Here is a 26,639-nt window from a genome sequence, read left to right as displayed (position 1 = left end):
GATGTGTTGCATGCAGAACATTCCAGAGTTACAGGATCGGGTTCGAGAGGAGGCCTTTCCTGTTGAGAGGGAGTGTTGAAAAATGTGCAACAAGAAATGTAAAAATAGAAATTGCTAAAAATAGCAGTTTGGCCAGTGTGGAATTTTGGCCACCTTGGGTGAGAGGTGAAACTGCTAAAAATAGCTTCTTATAAAAATAGCATTTCTGGGTCCCTTCCTATTTATAGCAGTCCCTGGTCTATCTATAGGAAGTAAATTTGAATTTGGTCTTACCTGCAGTTTGGAATATTAATTAATTAATTCTCCATGAGTTAATTAGTTAAGGAAAAGCAAACTTGAAGTATCTATGAGAACATACAATTATTTCTCCACTAATTAGGGAATGTGTCCTTGATTTGCTCCACTGATTGAGGAATTAAGGATGAGTTCTATATTGAGAGGTTTAGTTGACTTAGTTTAACTTAGTCAAGTCCAGTTAGATTAATTTAACAAGTTGTTAAATTAATGAGATATAGTTTGTTGATGCTTGCATGCATGTGACAACTATTATTTCAGATAACTGAGTATTTTCTCATGGATAACTGATGCATGTCAGTTCTGTGAGAGACCCAGTTGAGATCAGATGTGGGACAGTGTACTATCAGTTGGATGAATATTTTTCCTATAAAGGAAGTTAGTCCATGATGAGGATTTATCTCCTTCAAGTTTGTGCAGTTAGATCAGAGGTTAGTGAGTGTGTGAAGAGGCCAATTCACACAGGTGGTAGCACTGGACCCAAGGAAACTGCACAAGGAAATAGGAGGCTTGGAGGGCAGAGGAGAAGGTTTATGAGAAGCCCTTGACTATCTATGAGTAGTAGAGGGATTGTACTGAGAGCTGGATAGCTTCCGAGCTAAGGATTTGTGTAATCCAGACTATATTTCCTCTTGTATGATAATACAAAGATCGGGTTTTAGGCAGGTGCTTTCCCCAGGTAAATTCTTCTGTGTTATGTGTGATTGGTTCCTTCTTATCAGTTATATTTGTTCTTATTAATGTTGCTCTTGGTTGATTAATCTTCCGCTAAATTGTTTGTAGAAGTAGATCAAGTGTTTTGCTTTAGTACATTGCATTACCAGGTTGATCTACAGGTGGGAAATTTCTACATGGTATCAGAGCTAGCTGATTTGTAGAAAAAGCTCTACATGGTATCAAAGCTAGCTAATTTTTAGGAAAAATTCTACAACTCGCAGAATCACTCCCTATGGGGAGTGAAGTGAAAGGATGCACCTAAGTCAATTAACCATGCCTCATGATCTACATGTGTACTTGAAGAAGAATTAAAGTACACATAAACACCTTCATCTGAGGTGGTTTTCACTGCCACAGAAGGAGCGTCATTTGATCCCTTTCCTTTCGCAGGAACTTTAGATCTACAGTCCTTTTTGTCGTGCCCTTCCTTTCTGCATTTCCAGCACATCTTTAGAGGTTTTCCAAGATATTTAGATCTCCCTATAGATTTAGATCTCCCACTCGAGGACTTATTTTTGTTTCTATTCTAAGATTGTCCTCATACAGACAAGGCATCTCCATTCTATCTCTACATATTTTTCTATCTCATCTCCTCTAACAACAAGGATGAGATTATTTCACCGAAATTCAAGGTGGTTGTATTGCTACCTATACAAACAAGAAGACTATCCCATGAATCTAGTAGAGAACACAAAAAATTAATGCACTTATCTTACTGAGTCTCCGTCCTTCATCCTCAGATTGTACAACTTTTTCCACAGGAAAAATTTGTTCACTAGAGACTTAGATTGGTACAAAGTCCATAACTTTTCCCACAACGCCTTTGTTGTAGCTTCCCCTGATACATTCACTCATATTGAATCCAAGATGCACAATTGTATTGTGCTCTTTGCCTTTTGATCCAACTTCACCCATTCTTATATTGGCATTGTCATTGTTTTAGTACCAGAATCTACCGCGATCCACTGATCTTTATCCACCAACAAATCCTCCATCTTGATCTTCCATAACTCAAAACTTTTTCCATTGAATTTCTTAATCTCTATCTTTCCATTGTTCACCATCTACTTTCACCACAAGAATCGATCCTACATATCTCCTGTTGGAAAATCAGAAAAGCAGTAAAGATTTTCTCGATCTTGATAATTACTTTTGATTTTTCTTATTAATACGATTCTTTATATCTTCTTTCTTTAGTTCATCAAGAAATTACCAAAAGTGACAGCACATAAAACAATGAACACAAGATGTAGGCACATGCCAGGGCAAACCCCCCCTCGAGGGGAAAACCCTATCAAAGTAATTTTTCCTTTCAATAGTATTCTTTGAGACTATTCACCCTAGACCTTGACCATACCTTCCCTCCACACCAAGTCAGCCTCCAGAAGATTGATCTCTTCCCAAAAACTTCAACTATGCAGCAACTTGTAGCAGCCAGCAACTTTCGGCAGCAGTCCAACTTGGAAGAATTTATTCTCCCAACCCAGAGCATGAAACAAAGTGAGACCACCATCAAAATTTCAATTTTTCTCTTCTCTATAGACTCCCCCAAACTCACATTCACATCTTCTTCCTGAAAAAAGACTTTCCCAACTATCCACTTTTCACTTCTGCCCAGCAAAAGGATTTTTGCACTTATTCCCATTAGATGAGAAGATGAGAAGTGATGCTCTGAATGAATTCGTATTCCTTCTTTTTATAGGCTTCTTGTGGGGTCGAATGGGTCCTCAGGCCGACTTGATCTTCTCTTAGGTCGACATGGTTTGGAGGTTACATAATTCATATTTAACTCAATACTTAACCTTTTTACATGATTCAAAATCCCAAGAAGGGTCTCTTTAAATGTACAATAATTTTGCAGACCCAGAACAAATCCTAAAAGTCCTAAATGGGGACTTTGACCTAAAACATGGTCACCCAAGCATGAAACACATGCTTTAATAAGTCACAATAATAATAATAATAATAATTCTTTTCTTTATGCTTTTGACAAGTATATTACATAATGACTCAACTACATTATTGAAGACTGAACATAGTTGTTTTTTCCAACACTCCCTATTCACTAGGGAGGTATTCATAATGTACACATACAATGGAAGATCTCAAACTATATGAACCATGAAGAACTTTGGGCACCGCAATGCCATGGACTAATTTCCTGACTAGGGAAATCTATTCCAAGTGGGACTAAGGTGGACTAAAGCTTTCAACCCCTCTAGGTACCATCAAGCTTACTTGTTAACCACCAACCCAAAAATCTAGGTGTGTATCCAAAACATAGCTCAATAATCAACACCACCTTTCCAACTTCGAGGACTCAGACATCAAACATCAAATTCAAGGACTCGAACCTCGAGGACTCAGACATTCAACTTGTGTACTCCTCATTTGTCATGGAAACCATCTGAAGCTCCTAAAACTCCTTGGCCCTTCCATCATAATATCTCTCAGATAGGTACTTCTTCCTGAAGATATTTTCAAACTTACCCCAAGTCAGCATCTCTTCTATGATGCCCTTAACATTCTTAATATATTCCCACCAGATATATGATTTTCCTTTGAGACTGGAAATGGATATTTTGGCTTTCATGTTTTCTGAGTAATCATGCAATCTGGAAATTTTCCTCATCCCAAGTGACCATGCTTCTTCATCTTTTTATTTCTTCATTTCCCTATAAAAATTAGGACGCTTGGATTTCTTGAATTCCTCTAGAAATTTCTTGCTCCTCCTATGATGTTGGCAATAATGGCGATGATATCTCCTAGAAGAAGAGCTAGAATAAAACCTATGTGTATCATTCCTCTTGTCAAGTGTATCCAAGAATCTTCCACTCCTCACCATATCATACATATCTAACATGTACCTTCTCTAAGACTTGTTACCATTTTCCCTATTAGTTTTCTCCTCCTTCCTATCTCCATGATTGATTCCCAGTTGCCCTTGCTTCTGCAAGTCTTAAAGCCTTTGAAGAATTACTGCATTGACTTTAGCTTGCTTCTCTTGAGCCTTAGCAATCCTTTCATGTGCCTCAATCAACCTGTTATTATATTCTCTACGATTTCTAATCTTTGTCGTCAAAATTCTCAATGTATCTGCAAGATCGAGAGAATATTCCTTTCCTTGTTGCTCAAAAGACTTTTCCCATTCCATTGATTTCACTTCGGGCTTGTATGGAGAGTCATGTGAACTGTAATCCACCATTCTTCTCTTCATCTCTTGGCCTTTTATTTCCTACAAACATACCATGTTAGATAAACCAAATATAAGACACAATTAAAATCAATATACCTCAATGTATCTTAGGGGAGGCCTTTACATTTGCACAAGTCAACATATATATATATATATATATATATATATATATATAGAGAGAGAGAGAGAGAGAGAGAGAGAGAGAGAGAGAGCAACAACATATCAATATCATGCATGAACAAATAATACAAGGATGTAACAATAATTGCATGCATAATAACCATAACCATTTTCATGTAGCCCAAGGTCCAATATTGTAAATATTGCTTTGATACATCTCTATAACACCAAAATCAAAGAAAGGTTTATAGGGAACGGAACTGCTCTAATACCACCTTGTAACACCTCACCCCACATTTACTTATTTTACAAGCTCTCCAAGGTAAATATTAGTTGATAGTTACTTTGACATGCCCCGACATCCAAGTTCTTGTCATGGAAGTGGGGTCTACTAATTGGAAACTTATTCATACCTCTAAGGGGCACCTGATCACCCAGATGTCAGAAAACATCCAATGGTGATCTAATCTTCAGCTGGAACTTCTTTTGACCTGACTTCACAACCCAACCACATGCATGCAGACAAAAGGCTCTAGCTACACACACATGCCTTCCTCTCTCCAATTGCAGCTAAAATTTCCTAGTTCAAAGGGTGCAACTAGAAACCTTGATCCGGATTTTTAGGACCAGTTTTAGGACATCTACCCAGAACTGCCCAAAATTCTCCAAAATCACCTTAATCATCCAGAAGAGTCATTACTCATTTCTCTTAACTCAATTCCTTCTCAAACTTATCAAATACATGAAAATAATTTAAACAAACACTTTGTGTTCAAGGTACTTGTAGTTCATAACTGCATAATTTCGTTAGAGAATCACCAAGAAGGCTTGTTGCCATCTCTTACTAGTTGCAATAACATAATTAGCCTATAACTCATTAAACCATGGAATGGATTCAAAACAAGAGCACATCATAAAATAGGAAATATAATGTGCATATAATCAACACTTAACAAGAATAGAACCATGATAAAAAATTCATGAAATCATACATAAAATCAAAACTTGTGTTCATTATTCTCAATAAGAATCAATACATAATAACATATGCAAATGCCAACCAATTCAGGGACTTCCACATACCACCCAACCATAGATTAGGCTGAACCAAATCTCTCTTTCATCCAATCACCCTTGTGTCATATTCCAAATAAGAATGTGGGCTCTCATGGGATAAACCAAAACAAAACCAACCAGGGAATCTAGACGTTAAACCACCTAAAATCTCAACCACAGAGATTTCACCTAATCCCGTCCATAAATCACCAAACCAACACAAGCTTGGGTGCCTCAGAATTTCCTCACCATGCCCAAAGGAATTTTTCCTGTCTCCACCCACCTATTAAGGGCTTCCCGTAGAAAACCATCTCCACCACCAACCCTTTATATTTTCCTAAGACCAACTCTCCTGAATCTGAAATCTTCCAGCAACCCAAAGCTCAACCAAGAATGAATCCCATCACACCATGGTTATCCAAGAAATGGAAAGGCAAGGTTGAAACCACTTTCAATCTAGGAAAATCCCATGCCAATGAAAGCAACATAACCAAAGAACCAAATGCATGTACCACGCATTCAAATAGCATTAAGGAAATCACACATGCAACTTGTTACTTGTAAAATATTCTTGTTGTATTTTCTCTTACAATCTTCCCCTTGCACTCCATTGATTTCCTTTGCTTGCTTACTTGCTTGTTCTCTCTCCTCTTCTCTTCCTTGATCAAAAGTGTGACACCCTCCTCCCACATCTACCCAAGCAATCGGCCAGTCAGGGTAAACATGAGATGAGAAGCTACTATGATCATATTTGACCTCCTAGGTAACCTTAAGGAAGTGGAAATGACATAACATCACACACAGTCATCCAACACCGTTAATAGAACCCTCAAAATACAAGTCAACCACTCAAACAGCCTGTCCTTGGGTCCCACTATTATTCTGGACCTCTGAGGCCATATTCGCTCTCATGTTATGGGCAAGGGAGCGACTACAGACCTAAAGTCGCTCTTATAGGCCTACATGCCAACGACTATGGACCAAACTTGTCAGTTTTGTGCCAACGACCCTAATATTTAAGCCTCTTTTTCAGGCCCAGAGACCAGGCCACTACCCAGAATGGAATGAAAGCTCATAATCAAGTAAAGTATAGGGAAACAATGTTGCAAAAGTAAATAGTTGATCAAGACCTTAACCAAACCCCTACTAGCCATCACAGACATTTCGTCAAACATATCATCAACATGTAACCTACAAGTGTATACAACAGAATTAAGTGTAAGGATCTCATACTTATCTAAGAATTGCCATGAACCATTGTTTCCTCATGTCATTTGTTTCCTTATCACTTATTAGGTCATAGATACCATATTTATTCAAATAGAAGTAAAAACATGTTGAGATCCATACATAGTTGCTGCCATAGAATGTGCATATAACCAGTATAATAGGAACAAAATTACAATGAACATATCAGCCATCAAAATCCATATATATATTAATACATTTACACATGAAAATCAAAGGAATGAATTTCTCATTAATCAATGCAATGAACCAATCGAAGATAGGACTACCACGTTCCACCCGACCATATATTGGCTTAGCCAAGTCCCTCTTCAGCCAATCACCCCTATTCCGTATTCCAGCATGAATGTGACTCATAGAACACATCAAAAACACCAACCAATGTGGATGCCACTAGATTTATCCTCCTACACCATGAGGAATTTGATTGCCCCTTAGTCTCTTAGGCTTTAGCGTTTACCCGCAGTCCGACTGACGGATCACTAGGCCCTACACCGAGACATACTCTCCAGGCTTTACCGTTCATTCCATCCCAGAATCACTAGGCCCAACGGAGAGGATTCCTAGGCCCAATAAGGCACAAAAATGACTTTACTGCAACCTACAGTATGGTTCAGGGGTTACTAGGTCAGTGGATTCATGCGTCCTCATTTTGGTTCAAGGACCACTACACCATATGTTTGTCAATTCAGAGATCCACCCCACTCAACTTCGAATCCAATCTTTCCATCCCTGTTATAGACAATTTTGTGCCTTACAGCAACAAGCATGAATTGTCAATAATCCAAGGGATCCAAAGTTCCCTAAACATGATGTTCCTACCCCTAGAGGAACAAGGTCAGCAAGCCAACAGCTCTCAGATCAGTTCTCCACTTGAAAACACTCAAAAACAAGAAATCCTGAAATCAAAGCAGGTGCTCCACTAGGCTTCTGCGCTGAAACACAAGTGCTCCATGGTGTACCTGCGTTGCAAAGCAGGCATAACAAGGCCCACCTGCGTTGGGCGAGTTTGGACATGTGGCACAGTGAGTCATTGCCTTGGAATCTTCCAAAAATGACACTTGGATCAGGTATTTCGCCTTGTGATGAGTCAGAGGCTTTGTTTCTCCAAGTGGAAGCAAGGTTCACCAAGTGGACTCAAGAACTGAAGATCAACTAAAGATTAACTGAAGAGAGAGAGGACACAAGGCAGCTACACATCAGTTGCAAGCTGACTCATCCTTTCTCAATTCATCTATATATTGAGCTCTCTCCTATGAGCTCAGGAGGCTGGAATTTTGTGCAAAGTAATGATATGTTGTTGGTTTCATTCTTGAGTTATTGGGTGATTGTTTGAGAGAGGTGAAGAAGAGCAACTCTTTCTGCTGGGAGGTGTTGCTGGGTTGGAGCCTGTAACGGTTGTAATCCTCTCAGAACCTTTTCTTCTACATTAATAAAAGCTATTGAGGTTCTTCTATGTGCTCTTGTTTCATTTATATATTGTGATGATTACATATTTGGTTTACACTAATCCATGAACCAGTTATGATTGCATGCCTCTTGTAGTCTCCTTCTTTGTTGTTTTGCAGGATCTCTCTGTAGCTGGGCGAGCAGAAGGACAAAGAGCTAGGAGCCAGTGGCCAAAGAGAAGAGTTTGGGATTCGACATTAAGCGCAAGGCAACGGTTAGTGCTTTCTCCACTCTCTTTTGCTTTCATAAAGAAGTAAACTTTCAGTAGTTTGTCCTACAGTTGTTGCTAAGGAACTGTCACCCTTAGAGTGGGTTAGGGTCATCCGAATCGGATACTTTTCCCTACAACAAACTGGCGACTCCGCTGGGGATCGTATCCGTTTGATTGTGTTTGTAGTATCCTTGCTATTCATTTCCTGAACCAAAGAGTACCGAATCGAAAAGCTTTTGACTATATCAAAAGCGAAGTAGAGGGGCAGCTACTCTGGCTCATCTCTGAGCAAGTTCATGATTTGAAGAGCTGATCTACAAAGATCCTTGTAAGCTCTTAGTGATAGCTTTGCACCTTCTAAATCATCCCTTTGAGTGTACTTGACTGAATGTCTCTGATTTGAGCAAAAACTATGCATTTTTGAGAAAATTATGACCCGGAAACTGTGAAAACGCAACTCTCGTTTTCCAGAGCATGTAGTACACAGGCTACCTGCTTTGCAACGCAGGTCCCGAAGGGGCTACCTGCGCTGAGAGCCAGTTTGGCTGTGCAGAGCCTGCGTTGGCCCAAATTTGCCTAGTGCATTTGGGGTTTCCTCCTTTCTCTTGCCTGTTTTCACTTAGATTTGCTGCTAAGTGTCAGTCTTGTACTTGTTTTGAAACCAGTATTACTTGCCATCATTCCGCCTCTGTTATATAACGAAATTGTACTTGTTCTTTGTATTTCTTATTCATTTACAATTTCCCATAACGAGAAGTAAACTAGTCACGCTTTTGGCCTCTTAGATCCGAACCTGTGTTAGGCATTTTGCTGGTCTAAAGAGTTAGCTTGCTTGCTGTCCATAGCTGATTAGTCATTTTACTTTCGTTAGTATGGTTTGATTTCATGTATTTCCAGTGATTAAGTAGGTGAATCATAAGGTGTCTTTTGATTGTTGGACAAACTTGTTTACTTTCGCTTTAAATCGAAATCAAAGTTATATAACCACTTTCTTTTTGTATCCATCCACATTAAGAAAGGGAAAAGAAAATACATGCATTGTGCCATTTGCATTTGAAAAAGTTTGCATGATGATTTAGGAGAAAGTGCATTAGTTTGTGCTGTATGAACTGTGTGAAAAGAATTTGCCTTTCTTCTCCCTCAGTAGTTAAGATTTTCATCAGTCAAAAAGATTTGAAAAAGCTTGCTTCTCATCTTAGGCTGCATTTAGGAATTTGTCATATACATCTCGTGGTGAACCTTGAAAGGCAAACTTTAAAAAGATCAACTTAAAATATACTGAATGAACCTAACAACGCATTTGAAACATAACGCAAACATCTAGAGGTCTAGGTAGAGACGTGTTCCGGCGTCGTTAAACATAGTGACTGTCGATCTCTACGAAGGTGGGTGATTCCTCCTGAGAGTCGGTGGCACTAATACGGACTTGTGCTCCCACGTACCATCGCGTATATATTGGGAGACCCCTATAGGAAATTATCCTTTATCCATAGGAAGCCGTGTCGGCCGCCCTACTGATCGCGATGCAGTGAACACAGCATTCACGAAGATCGACCACCCGTACCGTAAAACGTATTCTGTGGTTTCGCGAAAGGTTTGGCACACCCTCTGCCTAGATCTCCAGAGCAGTTTCTTTTGGCCCTTTTCAAACTCTATAACTGAAAAGGTCCAACCGAGCATTTGTCACTTCGGGCTCGTTAATACATCGAAGGCGACTAGAGTCATCTTTAGCTTTTTCTCGACTCTTAAAACATGAAAAAGCAAAGTTATGTTTAAAAGCGTCTAATAAAATTCATTCAAATCGGAAACACAAATTTTCCCCCTTTATATTTTAGTTGATCAAGTAATCCGCAATCGTGGAAGAAAGTCAATTGAATATCCGTCGTTCTTGGAGGCTTGCGAGTCAACCGTCTTTGTCTCCGGAATTGAAAACAATCCGGACAAAGCGAGCTCGTCGAACCAGTTCAAAATCTCCTTTAAAAGTTAGAACAAACGTTCCAACATCATCTGAGATTCTGGTCACTCCAAACATTTCTGGAAACCCTGCCTCAATAGAAGAAGTTCAATCACCACAGAGGGACAGTAATACTGATCCTAGTCTGGGGGCAAGTACTTGTATGACTGAACTAGTTCCATCTGTAACCGGTCCAGAGAGTTTTGTTCCTCAAACATCCGTCGCGGTCGATACAACCCCTTCTTCGGCACCAGAAATCTTTTACGGACCTGACGGTCTTCCTCTTCCACCTGGTCTGATTGCGATAGAGGAAATTATAGAGGAACCGCAAGTATCCACTCCAATTCAATTTGGAGTAGGCGTCACTCTATTTCCTGCTACAACAGAAGTTTGTCCATCACCAGTGGAAGTTCCTGTAGAATCACTAGGTGATCAATTGGATAGACTAAAAATGACTGAACAACCGTCGACATCTAGGACTGTGTCGAATGACACGGCGACGGCAGAATTACCTGCTGTAAATCCAACAATGTTCGTCGGCATACCATCTGTCACAACTAGCTCGCAGTCGCTAGAAGGAGTCCACCAAGAGACTATCTCGACAGCATGGTCTGTTCCTGTTTGTTCCGGAGTAATGTCTGGTAACTCTCATAGTGAGGCTCATCAAATTGACCCTTTTGGGAATCTAATTAGGCCATCCAGTCCTCCAAGACAGGCAGTGGTCTTGAGTTCTGGGTTGCTACCGTATGGGGGGCAGTACCCATACGGGAGCTCTCAACCTTATTCAAGTTATGGCGGAATTGCAACGAGTAGTTGGGTACCTATGCTATCCCAGCCACCGAGAGTTGTATATTCTATGCAATAGTGTGTACCTGTGACGAACATCCCAACTACACCGGCTATTGTGACCGTGTCGCAAGTTCAAACAATGCCTGTTGTATGTCAACCTCAGATTGCTCAGGTTCTCATGCAACAGCCCCTTGACCCTGCAACCCAACCACAATCACCTACTGGTGGGACAACACAAGTACAATTGGGTACAACTACCCCACATCTTGGTCCAATGGTTAGTGTAGTGCAACAACCCATGGTGTCGCAACCGTGGATAATGCAATACCAACAGCCGCAATTCCAACAAGTGTACCAAGGTTCTGAACAGCAAATATTTGCGAATACTGGACAACCATATATTCAAAATGGTCAAAATCAACCACTTTATAGTGGTCAAGTCCATCAACCGTATTCATCATACCAACATCAACTCCATTATGCTGGTATGCAAAGACCGACTGTTCAGGCAATTCCATCGTATCCTGGTTACGCTTCACCTAACTTGAACCAGCAGTTACCATTCGTGGCGACTTTAGAGTTGCCTGACTTACATCGGTTAACAAATGATCCAATTGCTTACGCCCCTTGGTGGCCAGTGATTCCGCACAAACTTCCATCCGACATTCCTAAATTCAATGGAAATCCAGGTGAAGACCCGTCGAATCATGTGATGACATTTCATCTATGGTGTTCGTCGAACACTTTGAATGACGATTCGATAAGGCTTCGCCTCTTTCAGAGGACATTGACAGGTCCAGCAGCAAAATGGTATATAGAATTGCCTAGAGCTTCGTTCGACAATTTTGGCTCCCTTGCCACAGCATTCTTGACCCACTTTCAATTACCAATAAGGTACGAAACGGGAACAGAGATATTGACTAACTTCAAACAGACAACCGCAACTCATATATCAGATCATATACATGAGTGGCGACGTCGACGAAGAATGGTTAAAACATACGTTCCTGATCAGCTTTTAGCTGAGTGGTTTATAAAGTCATTACTTCCGGCTATAACGGAAGATGTAGCAAAGGGAGGAGTCGTAACAGAAGAGCAAGTTATCGCTCGTGCACAATACTTGGATTTAGTATATACTCAGTCCGGCACGCTCTATGATAAAATACCAGATGCCCCTAGACCAGAGTTTTCAATCCCTCCTCCTCCTAAATCAAACAGTGACTCTCATGCCGGCGATGGCGTGATTGGCACGGCAAACACGAATCCGAAAAGGACCAATCAAAAGAAGGCCCGTAAGGATTCGAATCAAAATGCGCATGAAGAAGTTCTTGCTTCGGAAGTAAATGTCGTATCGAGAGATAAGGGCAAAGAAACCAATCAACCAGGAAGCAAGAAAAATCAAAACAAAGGGAAGAAGAAGAAACAAGGAGAGTCATCTCCTCGAAAAACTTCTTCAAGCCCTCCTCGAGATAGGAAACCACCTTATGGGTGTCAGATATGTGATGAGGATCACTGGACGAGAGAATGTCCATACAAAGCTGATCTAAAAAGATTCTTAAAGAGTTCGCAAACTCCAGCTGTGTTAACTGATCCGTTTCCCGATCGAGGAAAAAATCTGGTTGGTAGTGGAAATGCTTCACCGTCGCAAGTGCTTATGTTATCGATATCGAAGCAACAGAATGATGCTTTGATTTCGACAAGGAACAAAGATTACGGGAATCCACAGGTGTCAAACGATAAAGGTAAAGATCAACCTAGCAGTTCGACAACAACTTCGGCAGAAGTTGTACCCCCCATCACACATGAATTAACAATAAAACCGCCAAAGGGAGTAGTACACAAGTCGACATTTAATCCTCGTGCCAGAGCGGCACAGCATTATAATATAGTGGAAGATTTGGCGCAATCGCCGTCTGCAATATCGAATCTTGAAGTACTACAAAATTGCCCATCCCAAAGGCAGGCATTGTTATCAGCAATTGGTGGGGTGGATCCTAAAGATTCCAATCTTGTATCCTTTGATCACAAAGGATATGATCCTCAGTTACCAGCTCAACTAGCTTTCCTCGTCCAAGTGAAAGCCCTCAACAAAACTGTTCATCGAACAATTATTGATGAGGGGGCATCGACATGTATTATGTCGATGAGTTGCTGGAAAACTTTAGGATCTCCAACCTTGTCGCGATCATCGACAACATTAAAAGCATTCGACGGAAGGACATATACCCCTTACGGTATCCTTAGTAACTTGAAAGTTGAACTAGGGGGCAAAACAGTAGAAATAGATGTTGAAGTCATTGATGGCAATCTTCACTATAACATCCTACTGGGAAGACCATGGATTTATGCCATGGAAGCTGTTGTGTCGACCTATTTTAGGAAAATCGCATTCCCCTTTCAAGGAGGGATTACGATCATTGACCAACAAAATTTCCTCCTTAATGGTTCACAAGTTACAGGAAGCGTTCCTCTGATCCATGGAAGCGACCATTCGTTTCAAAATATCGGAGTAGGCCTACTAAAAGATCCTACATTGATGGGAACTTTCACCCTTCCGCCAACGTTCATTGTGGGAGAAGTGGCGACAGTAGGAACCTGCAATATGATATCTTCCGCACAAAAGATGTCAGAAAATGATATCAGCATGGATCATGCGAAGGTTTTGTCCCCAAGCCCAATGGAAGTATTGTAGCAATCAATTTTCTTGGCCTGGGGGGCAACCCCAAATCAGCGCTCATCAAGCATTTGGATAGATAGGTCCAGAGAATTTGGCACCCCTTTAAGTCCTTGGTCGCGAGTGCATGGAACCGACAAAGGAATAGTCCAATCAATGGTAATTGACGGGGCACCATGGAATGATTCCCACCATCATTCCCTTCTCCCGGGTTGTGAGGAAGATACTCAAAATAACCTTTATCATCCTTCAGTTTTCGATTTTCTATCGAGTACTGTAAATACAGTGGGCAATGAGGATAGTTCTTTTACTATGTCAACCTCATTAAAAAATGAAACGATCCCCTTTCCAGATCTCAATGGTAAACCTTCGTTCCAACCAACAAAGTTGAATGCAATGAAGCTTGGGGGGCATGCACCTCGATTTGCGTTATTATGCTGGGGGCATGCAAACATATAATCGAGCAGTTTTTGTGCAGAAGTTCATGCTCGTTAAAAAATAAACGTAGAATCGAGCAGTTTTTGTGCAGAAGTTCATGCTCGTTAAAAAATAAACGTAGAATCGAGCAGTTTTTGTGCAGAAGTTCATGCTCGTTAAAAAATAAACGTAGATATCGAGCAGTTTTTGTGCAGAAGTTCATGCTCGTTAAAAAATAAACGTAGTTTTCGAGCAGTTTTTGTGCAGAAGTTCATGCTCGTTAAAAAATAAACGTAGATTGTGAGCAATCTTTCCCTAGCAGTTCAAGCTCATCCAGAAAAAATGAACCGGTAAACCACCTCCAGAAATGTGACCTTTGAAAGCCATATTAAAAACCCTTGGTCGTGTTTATATGCCATCACCTCCATCCGTTCATTTGGCCAATCGTTCACCTCCATATGTGTGTTTACCCATTTTGAGGAACAGCTGCGAAGAGTGATTTCATTTAGCCATCCTTGTGACACTGCCGTGATTGGAGAATTCCAACCTGTACCTGGAATCTGCTGCTAGCCCTGTTCATCACTCGTTCCTCAAAAGACGAGTCTTCTTTGAGCTCTTTTCACGGACTCGTAAAACATGAAAAGTTTGCCGAGCTTTGGCCTTCCAGCTCGTTAAAAGGACCGGAAGAGCTATCCCTCCTCTAGATTTTAATCTTTTTGGACCTGAGGGATTATTGCACAAAAAGATCGAGCGCTTGTTTTGTTCGGCTCGTTAAAGTAAATCGAAAACTCATCCCTTCTGTATTGTTTTATACTTTTTCGGACTTAAGGGATTAGAAGACAAAAAAGGAATTATGGAGTTTACTTTTCGTATCTTTTCAGACTCTCTAAAAGTGAAAAGAACCGAGTTTTCTTTGTCGTTAGACTCGTTAAAATGATTAAGTAGCGACAAACTTGTCTTTAGACGAGAACGAGTTTCCCTATCGCTAGGCTCGTTAAAACATAGCGATGGGCTTGCCCGAAGGGCAGGTTATAGAACAAGCATATGTTATCCTCCTCAAGCTTGACAAAAATAAAGAGGTACTGGTCAGCAATGACTAGGGAAAAATTGGGAGAACCTCACAGGATTAATGGTAGCAAGTCGCTCTTGAACATGACACTTTGTCCTCCGTACCACTTCGGGTTGGGTTGTTTCATTCACCGATCGCAGAATCATGGTCCTCGCCACACCATCCACAGTTGGGGTAATGCTACCAATCCATCACATCAGTGTCGTTATATGTTCAAGAGATGTGGTTCTGTATAGAGTCAACCGTGTTCCACCCACTACCATACATTATCCTTCATCCATTTCATGACCGCCACCCTGAATCATACATCACAGTTTGTTTTCACCTCATCACAATCACTAGCTCCGTTCCGTGTCACTGATGTGGGATTCATTAAGGCCCTCCTTTGACGGATCGCTCCTTGTCGACATCAGCTCATTATCCAAGGAGTTGATCTAGGAACACCCCCCTCAGTACTTTGAAGCTTGCATGCCTCAATGGCAAGTTTCTCACTTCCGGCGACAGGTATACATCAATGACCTTCGACCAGAATATTTTGCATGGTGGTCGACGCCAAGTCCTTTATTCCCACCATGTAGATTGTACTGTCGTACCTTGAGGGTCATCATCCTTATCGGTGATTCCTCTCGCGCTTGTTAACGGTTTACAAAATTGACCGGTAATCAAGCGATGTCTTTCCATGTTCGACTTCAAGAAATTCTCACATGGATCGACTTGTACATCGAGTGAAGATCGGAAGAGATTGAAGACCCCGGATCTAGTTTCATCCATCCGGGCTGCGATATATATTCAGGACATAAAGACATTTGATATGTACATCATTACAGCAGATGATCACCCTTTTCGAAGGATGATAAATTCGGCAGAGAATTATCAGTCTAGAAAAAGATGATAAATTCGGCAAAGAATTATCAATCTATATCAGACGATCGTCTGTTCTATGTACCAAAATGTATTTATAAAGTTGAGCATGGGAATGCCCGCCTCAGCCAGATCATGAAAAATGTATGAAAAATAATGTATTGTATTGTATCTTATTGCAGGACACTTCTCAGCAGATTGAGCAAACTTCGGATCCTCTCAATAAAGCATTTCACCCGATAAACGACCTCATACTTTAGGGGGCATCTGTTATAGACAATTTTGTGCCTTACAGCAACAAGCATGAATTGTCAATAATCCAAGGGATCCAAAGTTCCCTAAACATGATGTTCCTACCCCTAGAGGAACAAGGTCAGCAAGCCAACAGCTCTCAGATCAGTTCTCCACTTGAAAACACTCAAAAACAAGCAATCCTGAAATCAAAGCAGGTGCTCCACTAGGCTTCTGCGCTGAAACACAAGTGCTCCATGGTGTACCTGCGTTGCAAAGCAGGCAGAACAAGGCCCACCTGCGTTGGGCGAGTTTGGACATGTGGCACAGTGAGTCATTGCCTTGGAATCTTCCAAAAATGACACTTGGATCAGGTATTTCGCCTTGTGATGAGTCAAAGGCTTTGTTTCTCCAAGTGGAAGCAAGGTTCACCAAGTGGACTCAAGAACTGAAGATCAACTAAAGATTAACTGAAGAGAGAGAGGACACAAGGAAGCTACACATCAGTTGCAAGCTGACTCATCCTTTCTCAATTCATCTATATATTGAGCTCTCTCCTATGAGCTCAGGAGGCTGGAATTTTGTGCAAAGTAATGATATGTTGTTGGTTTCATTCTTGAGTTATTGGGTGATTGTTTGAGAGAGGTGAAGAAGAGCAACTCTTTCTGCTGGGAGGTGTTGCTGGGTTGGAGCCTGTAACGGTTGTAATCCTCTCAGAACCTTTTCTTCTACATTAATAAAAGCTATTGAGGTTCTTCTATGTGCTCTTGTTTCATTTATATATTGTGATGATTGCATATTTGGTTTACACTAATCCATGAACCAGTTATGATTGCATGCCTCTTGTAGTCTCCTTCTTTGTTGTTTTGCAGGATCTCTCTGTAGCTGGGCGAGCAGAAGGACAAAGAGCTAGGAGCCAGTGGCCAAAGAGAAGAGTTTGGGATTCGACATTAAGCGCAAGGCAACGGTTAGTGCTTTCTCCACTCTCTTTTGCTTTCATAAAGAAGTAAACTTTCAGTAGTTTGTCCTACAGTTGTTGCTAAGGAACTGTCACCCTTAGAGTGGGTTAGGGTCATCCGAGTCGGATACTTTTCCCTACAACAATCCCACACAAATCGAATGAGAGAACTCGTCTCATCAATGCTATCAAGAAATGGTAAGGCTAGGCTGAAAATATTGTCACACTTGGAAAAACCCATGCCATGGTAGAAAAGAAACACATGAAATCCCATGCATTCCAAATCTAGCAAGGAAAATAAACATGCAAGTCGATAAATGCAATGAACTTTGTTGTAGTTGCTTGATCCTGCCTTTCCCTGCTTGATCTTTGCTTCCTCTTGCCTTCTTTTCATGTCTTGCTCCAATGCCAAAGTGCTCCAAGAAAACTCTAAGTTTCTAAGAGTATGAGAGAAAGATAATAATGAAAGAGATCCAAAACTAAACTGACAAAAGGTTACCAACTGAGCCTCAAAAGCCTTTTTATGAATGAGGCCTCTACTTTCTTCATTTTCCATTATTTTCGTTTATTTTCCTCCTCACATGTAACCTGTGACCTTTCACCTCCTTTTTCTCCTAATTTCCATTATTTTCATAAATAATTGTGCCAAAAAATTCCATATTTCCTTTCTAAATCCTTAGCCATTTCCTTTACCAATTTCCTTAGCCAAAAACAACCAAATGAACACCCCTTCAGATGTCTTTCCCAACATTTAGCTTGGAATAAGTGTCACATTCTTCTATGGTTATTGTTTTTAACTTTTATTACATGGAATTTTCATCAGGGATGTTACAGAACCCTCCCCCTCGGGGGACACCGTTCTCAATGTTCAAACACTCATATACCTTAGCAACCTATTGAAAGAATACATACTACTCATGGAGCTTTATAGCACAGCTTGATGTACTATTTACAATGAAAGATATGCTCAAGAGAATAACATCATGACAACATGACAACATACCGCATAGTGGAGCTTTATGACACAACTCATTATGGTATTTACAATGATCATCCTATTGAGCGCCAATCCACATGACATCATAACATCATGATAACATAACACATGATCACATAGTAACATGACAACACAATCATAATTACATGAAACCCATACCGCATAGTGGAGCTTTATAACATAGCTCGTTATGGTATTTACGTCCATACACATGGATACATATAGCAACATCACCATAAATATAGATACCAAAACATATGCCAAATTATATACCAAAACGTATATCAAACATATACTAGTAATCATATCTAAGCACATATCAAAACATCATATAACATATATCAAACTATCATAAAGCATATATTGAACCACCATAAAGCATATACCAAACCACCATAAGCAAATACCAAACCACCATGTCAAGTTGCTTTGCCTCAACTGGAAAACAAGGATACATGGACCGCATCTAATCCAATATCTCCCATGTAGCTTCATTGGCCCCAAAGTGCTTCCATTGCACTTTAACTTGCTCATTTGCGTTGTTCTGGAGCATGAGAACCTTTTTCTGCAATATACACTAAGGCACTGGTTGGAATTCTCCATCTAGTTCCACCTGCAATAAAAACCAGTCAATTACATGATCAACATTCTTAACCTACTTCTTAAGCAAAGATACATGGAAAACATTGTCGAAGGCAGTGCAAGTTGATAGGCTACTAGCCCAATCCTCTCAATGATATTGAAGGGTCCACAAAACCATGGTGCTAGCTTGGCACATGAGTCAATCCGCAAGGATATCTTCTTAGGTTTGTTGCGCAAGTACACATATTCCCCAACCTAGAACTCCTTGAACAACCTGTTCCTATTCGCATAACTCTTCTGCCTATACTTTGTTGCTTTGAGATTCTTCTTGATCACTTGGATCTCATGTTCCATGTCTGCCAACATATCTAGTCCAATCAATACTCTGTTAAACGAATCACTCCAACTGATAGGAGTGTTATAATTTTTCCCATACAATGCCTCAAAAGGACTCATCCTCAATGACTCATAATAGTCGTTGTTGTATGCAAACTCAACCAAAGGGAGATACTCTTCCCAATTCCTCTGTTGATGCATCACATACATCCTCAACATATCCTCTAATATCTTGTTGACCCTCTTTGTATGTCCATCTATCTATGGATGATAAGTTGTGTTGAAGGTCAACTTTGTGTCCAAACCTACAAATAACTCCTTCCAAATCTTGGAAGGAAACTTTGCATCCCTATCTAACACAATCTTCTTCAGGACACCATGTAGTCTAACCACATCTCTGATGAACACTTGTGCCACATCACTGGCTAAGAACGTAGACTTCACTGGAATGAAGTGTGCAACCTTTTTCAACATGTCCACAATGACCATGATGGAATCATGTCGCTTCACTATCTTCGGAAACCCTGTAATGAATTCCCTGGAAATGACCTCCCATTTCCATTCTAGAATTGCAATTGGTTGTAGCAGACCACCTGGATGTTTACACTTTCCCTTCACTCACTGACAATCAAAGCATCTCGCCACAAATTCTTCTACATCCCTCTCCATATTCAGCCAATAGTAATATCTCTTCACTACAGTCAATGTCTTTTAATAACCTAGGTGACCTAAATATGGTTTCACATGAAACTCCCTCAAGATCACCTTCTTGAATTTACTTCTATCTGGTACATATATCCTATCTCGGAACCTAACCAATCCATCTATTGTAAGATGATAGTCCAAGTCATGTGCGCCTACACCTGTACCATCACCTGTACCCATACCTCTACTCTCCTGCAACTTGTGCATAATATCTATATATCTGACATCCTATTGTCCTACCTGCAAGATCATGCCCTGTAAATTTTTCCCATAAGAGCTCATAGCTGTTAAGTGATTCACCTGTACCCGCCTACTAAGAGCATCTACCACTCTGTTCTCCTTGCCTTTGATGTATCTGATCTGAAATTCAAACTCATATATCATGGCCAACCAACGAGCCTGCCTACCATTCATATTTGGTTGGTCAAATAGATACCTCAACCCACTGTGATCACTCATCAATGTGAACCTCCTGCCCAAAAGATAGTGTCTCCACATCTTCAGTGCATGTATAATTTTTTCCAACTCAAGATCATGCGTGGGATAGTTTTTCTCATGCTCATTCAGCTTCTGCAACTCATAGCATACTACTTGTCCATCTTGCATAAGGACTCCACCAATCCCTCTCTTGCATGCATTTATGCACACAACAAATTCTCTATCCGAGTCTACAATCTTCAACACTGGTGCATGTGTTAACAACTACTTGAGCTGCTCAAAACTAACCTCACATTCCTCTTTCCATTCAAACTTCTTACCTTTTCTTTGCAAAGACGTGATATGATAAGTGATCTACGAGAAGTTCCTGATGAACCTCCTATAGTAACCTACCAAACCCATGAAGGATCTCACCTCAGCCATGTTCTTAAGAGCTACCCACTCCATGATGGCTCTTATCTTTTTCGAGGTCTACTGTAATGCCTTCCTTGGAGATAACATGCCCCAAGTAATGCACCTCTCTCTGAAATAAACTGCATTTTCTAAGCTTAGCATACAACTGATGCTCTCTCAACAATTTCAACACTGCTTCTAGATGCTCGTCATGATCTTTTTCGTTTTTATAAGATACCAGTATATCATCAATGAACACAATAACAAACTTATCCAACTATGGACACAATACATTATTCATCAAGCACATGAAGTTAGCTGGAGCATTAGTTAACCCAAATGGAACTACAAGAAACTCATAATGCCCATACCTAGTCTTGAATGTAGTTTTGTAAATGTCCTCTTCCTTGATGTGTACCTGATGGTATTTGAATATTAGATCAATCTTTGAGAGACATGTGCCCCTTTCAGCTGATCAAACAAGTCATCAATCCTTGGCAAAGGGTACCTATTCTTGATAGTCACTTTGTTCAACTACATGTAATCAATGCATAATATGAGAGTACCATATTTCTTCTTTAGAAACAAGGCTGGTGCACCCCAAGGTGATACACTTGGCCTAATGTATACCTTGTATAACATGTCCTTCAATTGCAATTTTAACTCAACCAACTCAAGTGTGCTCATCCTGTAAGGTTCTTTTGATGCTAGAGTTTCCCCTGGCACCAACTCAATCGAAAATTCTACCTCTCTTTGAGGTGGAAACTATGTAATGTCCTCAAGAAATACATCCTGAAATTGCTACAAGACTGGGTATCTACTCAACACATCCGCATCCTCAACCTCCTTACCCTTATTACTAGAAATGTGTACTACAAATAATTTGCAACATGTTGGCTTTATGGGCCCTGACCCAGGTTTAGCGTTAGTCAGCCAAACACATCCCTACACTACTAGCCCTTTCGGCATCAGCCCGCGGAGCTTAGACCGAAGTCTCACCCAAAGCAGTATTGGGGGATGCTGGAACCAAGTTTCTGCACCCTGAGATGGTTGTGATGTCGGTTTATACCCCCTGCTCCTGTCTTCACGCAGGTTGCTAAGCCTTAGGGCTTATCGATCTAGCCTCTATCCCACCCTTCAGTACCTTCGCGAAGGTGTACGATTGACCTTCACGCAGCCCTAACCAACGGTTTAGGTACTTTTGCGCTCCCATGATGATGTATTATATAGGTTCCCAAGTTATCTCAAGTGTTTTACTTATTCTACCAATCAATTACAGTTATCGTCACATAAACTAATATTCTTACTTGCGTTCAATTAACAGATATAATCACATACATTCGCGCATCAAATAAACATTGTAATATAAACCCATATCATAACGCAATATAATCAGATGCATTAACAGAGACTAAATACACAGTAATTGCAGAATACTTCTCTTTATTGATATCTCCAATTTAATACAGACTCTATCCACCCTGCGCACACAACTACAGGGGTTCGCGCACTCAGCTGCGGACTTCTACCCTAGGCCTCTGCGCACTCATCTGCAAAGCCTCTACCTATGCTAAGACCCGAAAACACTTAGACTTCTGCAAGCTAAATCACTCTGTAGAAACCATCTCAACTCTTCTTCGCTACTATCTACTTAGAGCTTAGCTCATTTTTATCTTCACAGCCGACTTAACACTTTACAAAATAAGGGTGGACAACCCTTTATGACTCTTGACACCTTTGCACTTCGTGACCACAAAATGCGGAGACTTTACAACTTTATTACAAAATTGTCCCAAAACATGGGCTTTTAGCCCCAAAAATTCTTTTATGGGAACCCGTTCCCAATAGGCCCCTAACACAAACAAGGTGACTCGCCCTCAAGTCACTCTGTGGGCATGGAGACCTTGGCGCGTAGACCTCCCAACTCGACCTATATGACTGCCACCTCGGTGGCGCACTGCGCGGCCGCCTGCTTCACTTCTTCGACTAATTGCTCCATCGCTGGTCCTGAACTGTTAGCTTGAAGCTTCTGTTGAGTCACCTGTAGACTAGCAAGCTTGCCTTCAATGGAGGTCATGACCAAATAGGCCTCATCCAACCAAGGCTTCAAGTGCGCCTTCAGCACTGCCTCTTTGTGCTGAGCTACATCTACCTATTCCTTTATTGTTTTGGCCTCTTGCAGCTTCGCAAGTCTCTGTGTGAGAGCAACAGTGCACGTTGTTCCTTTCACCTCGTCGTAGCACTGTTGCCATTCTCACGCCTCTCTCTCCAGCCTTTGTACATTAGGATCTTCTTGCAGACTAGTCAGTACTTCAAACGACTGTTCAAACAGCCTTGTGTAGTCTGCTATTGCGTTGTCTACTACTGATATCGCCTCTATGATAGCGGTGGTGTGCTGCTCCATTACTTTTGGTGGAGTTGAAGGCTGGACCTGCAACTGCGACTTTACAATCTAGAAGTTCAGCTCCAGTTGAACCTTGTCCAACTTTGTACGAGCATTGCACACCCCCATAGCAAGTTTTCGAACGCGCACCTCTACTAGTTCTCCCTCAGGAATGGCCAACTTTGGGACCATTTGGCATGCTTCCTCTATGACCTCAACTATGCGCTTGCTTCGGTCTGTTATGTCGTTCACGGCAGCGATGGCAGAGTCTCGTTGTAGGGTCATCTGCACATTATTGATCTTTTGTTCATTGATCACCTTCAAAACACACTATTCATGGGCCCTCAGCTCCATGATCAACCCATCTTGCAGTAGGTGGAGCACCTCACCAAGAAGTACTACCAAGTTTAGCCCTACTCCCTTGAGGATGCTAACAACAGGCCTATAGCTTCAATCTCTGTGGTCAGTGCTCCCTCTGACAGCACTATCACTTGGGAGTCCTTCGTGTGCAGCATCCCGGTGGCTTCTGAAGTACCAATGGTGAGGCTAGTGGATGCCGCACTGGTCTGTGATGCACGGATCTGCAGCTCATGCAGACCCATCTGGATGGCCCCCAATGTTTATTGCTACTGCTGCTCAAATTGTTGTAGCACCTCCGCGGTGACATCCTGCACTGTATCTCTAATGTTATTCAAATCTCCCTCTGTTAGGGTGATTGGGTCCAGCAATGTCTTATTGGCCTTGGATTTCTTTCGTTGCCCAACATTTTCTTGTCCTCTTGGACGCTTGATACAAAACGACACCTTCTACAGGTCCGCTCAGCATTGCTTTGTCTACTCGTCCGTTTCTTCCTTTGTTTCAGGCGAGGGCGACCTCAGACCTTTATAAGAGCCACGCTCTGCTTCGCCTGTCAGCTCTTCTGTCTACTATGAAGCATCGTGCTTTGCTTGGGCTTTGTCATTAGTCTCCTCCCTCCTCTTCTCAGCTAGCTACACCATCTTGAGCTTGGCCTCCTCATTTTTGCACTACGTAGCGGACTTGCTCGATCCCACTGTCGAGTCTGAGGCAGTGTGCCACTCTGTCAGCCAGCGATCAAGAACTACTTCAATCGTGTCATCAGTTGCGAAGTAAGGAAATTCATGCCACTTTTGTTTAGGGTCCTTTTGTGCCCTGGTCGATAGGCGATGAAAGTCTACCTTGAACTCCACGTAAACCCGCAGTTTGTCAAAAACGGTAGGTGACAATCGCGGCTTGCGATTGATAGCCATGTGTATATTCATTTCCATCAAGATTCAAAATATCTTGCTATCCTTGATGCGTTAAGCATCCCTGGTCGCCCACAGCAAAGCATACTTTGTCGCTTCTGGCAGGTCTGGCGCGACAGAGGATAATTGACTATCTTTAGGCAGCTCCCAGGCTACTAGCACAATGGACAGCAAGAGGCACGCATAGTGGAAGGTCTTGTTGATCTCCTGTGCCTCATGCCAGTTCGGGAGGGAATCACCACAAAGATAGCATGCCCAATTAAACTGAACTATTTTTTCACATTGGGCCACTAGAGCGACGACGGGTGCCAGCACTTCATCTGCACGACACTTCCACATAACTTTTCCTGCCAAAATCTACGTGGCCACCTTGACCACAAGATCATAGATACTCGAGATGGCATAGCCTCGTAGCTTCTTCACGAGCTTGAATTTACCCTTCATGGTCTCCACGAGGGTATGCTCGCAACCTTTCCTACCAAACATCATGGCCGGATTTTTCCCTATATATGGCATCCATGTGATCTTATGGATCAACATGTTGGTGATGGGTACCGGCTCCTCCAGCCACAGACACCCATCGTGCACCAAGCATAGCAGCTGCTTCATTACCAATAATGTAATGGGTGTGCGATTGTAGTGCGGAACCCATAGCAGGTTGAGTAGACCTGCCTTGTCTACACTCTTGAGCCACTTCTGCAGTTCCAACACAGTCATCCCGGTGGTTGTATCAACAACGCAGTGCATTAGCTGGTTTGTCGCCAAGTGAGGGAACTTCTCAGTGTCAGCTAAGTCCCAGTCTTCCAATTTCAACACCAGGACCCGCCCCAAGCACAGTCCTTCAAAGAAAATCTCATCCAATAGCAGAGGTATATGCAAGGCGACCTTGCTTTCGTCAATGTCCTTTGACACCTTGGTCTTGCCCTTGCACGGAGGGACGTATTTGGGCAAACCAGTAATAAGGTCAAAACCCTCGACTTCAACGTCCTCCACTTCCACCCCCATATCCTCATCATCCATCAAGATGTCCTCAATCTCTTCCTCCTCCAATTCCAAGTTAATAGTTTTGCCCTTTTCCTATGCAGTGGGCTTTTCCTACTGTGGGTTTATTCTAGGCGACGCGCGCACTGGTGTCATAACCTGCTTGCCTTTCTTATCCTTCACACTCTCCTTGGTTAGGATAGGCTTCGGTCTAGGTGTCCTTGGTGACTTGGGTACTTCAGCTAGTACCTATGCAACCTCCGGAGTAGCTCCCTTTGCCTCCATAACAACTTTCGGCACAGCCCCCTCGGTTGTCACTACTTCAGTGTCCATAGCTTCTGATCCTAGGATAATGTCATGGATGATGTTGCAGTCAGACTCTGGAAATTGATCAAACGCTAGCCAGTAAAGCAATTCTTCGAAGAATGTGCAATTCATGCACATCTAAGAGCTCACCAACTCAATGCTCAAAATGCCACATGTAATTTATAGGCCATTTTGAATTCAAATATAACCGTTCCCCCCAAATTTTGTTCATTAATGCCAGATTGGTGGCAGATTTTCAAGGATCTTACCCATAAATTTCATCTTAAATGCCACCTCCCACTCTATTTGGCCGCATTTTCATCATCAAATCATGAACAGTGACGTTAACAGTCACTTTCCGGCTGGCCTATGCGGTTTTTCCTTGGGTAGTGCAGCTCTCTCCGCATTGTTGTGAACCCTGTGACATCTCCTCATTCCGTACAATCCCCCGATCGCGCAATTTCCCAACTTGGCAGTGTATTTTGTAGTCTCGCGCCTCCTTTCAGCTGCCTGGAGTGCTAAGACTATGCTACACTGCTTCAACACCATATACAAGCCTAAAGGGTGTCTGTCTAGTCAACTTTTGCACGTCGTTCGATAAGCCCATAGTACTGCGGGTACCCGCAGGTCCTAGTCATCTCGTTGAGCATTGCAAACCTTGGTTAGTGCATTCTCTAGCACCTAATTGAATGCTTCTGCCATCCCATTAGCTTGTGGGTGATAAGGCCTACTTTTCTGGTGATATACCTGAAATTCCGCCGTCAACGCGCTGAACGTTTCATTCAAAAAGCACGTACCACGATCACTCATAAAAATCTTTGGACACACAAATCATGTCAGTACATACTCAAAGAGAAACTTCGCAACGGTTGCGCTTGTGTAGTCCTTCACAGGTTGTGCCTCTGCCTATCGATTCAAATACTTAGTCGTGGTGATAATTTCTCGTGCACCTGTCTTCTTTCCTTAAGGCTAAATGGGTCCCACAAAATCTATTTCCCATTTCTCGAAA

Source organism: Pinus tabuliformis, chromosome Q (assembly GCF_031772625.1).
Source record: "Pinus tabuliformis cultivar Carrire ecotype Pingquan chromosome Q, CPIR1, whole genome shotgun sequence".
Classification (NCBI taxonomy): domain Eukaryota; kingdom Viridiplantae; phylum Streptophyta; class Pinopsida; order Pinales; family Pinaceae; genus Pinus; species Pinus tabuliformis.
The sequence above is the reverse complement of the archived record's forward strand: the minus strand, read 5'-3'. Positions refer to the sequence as shown.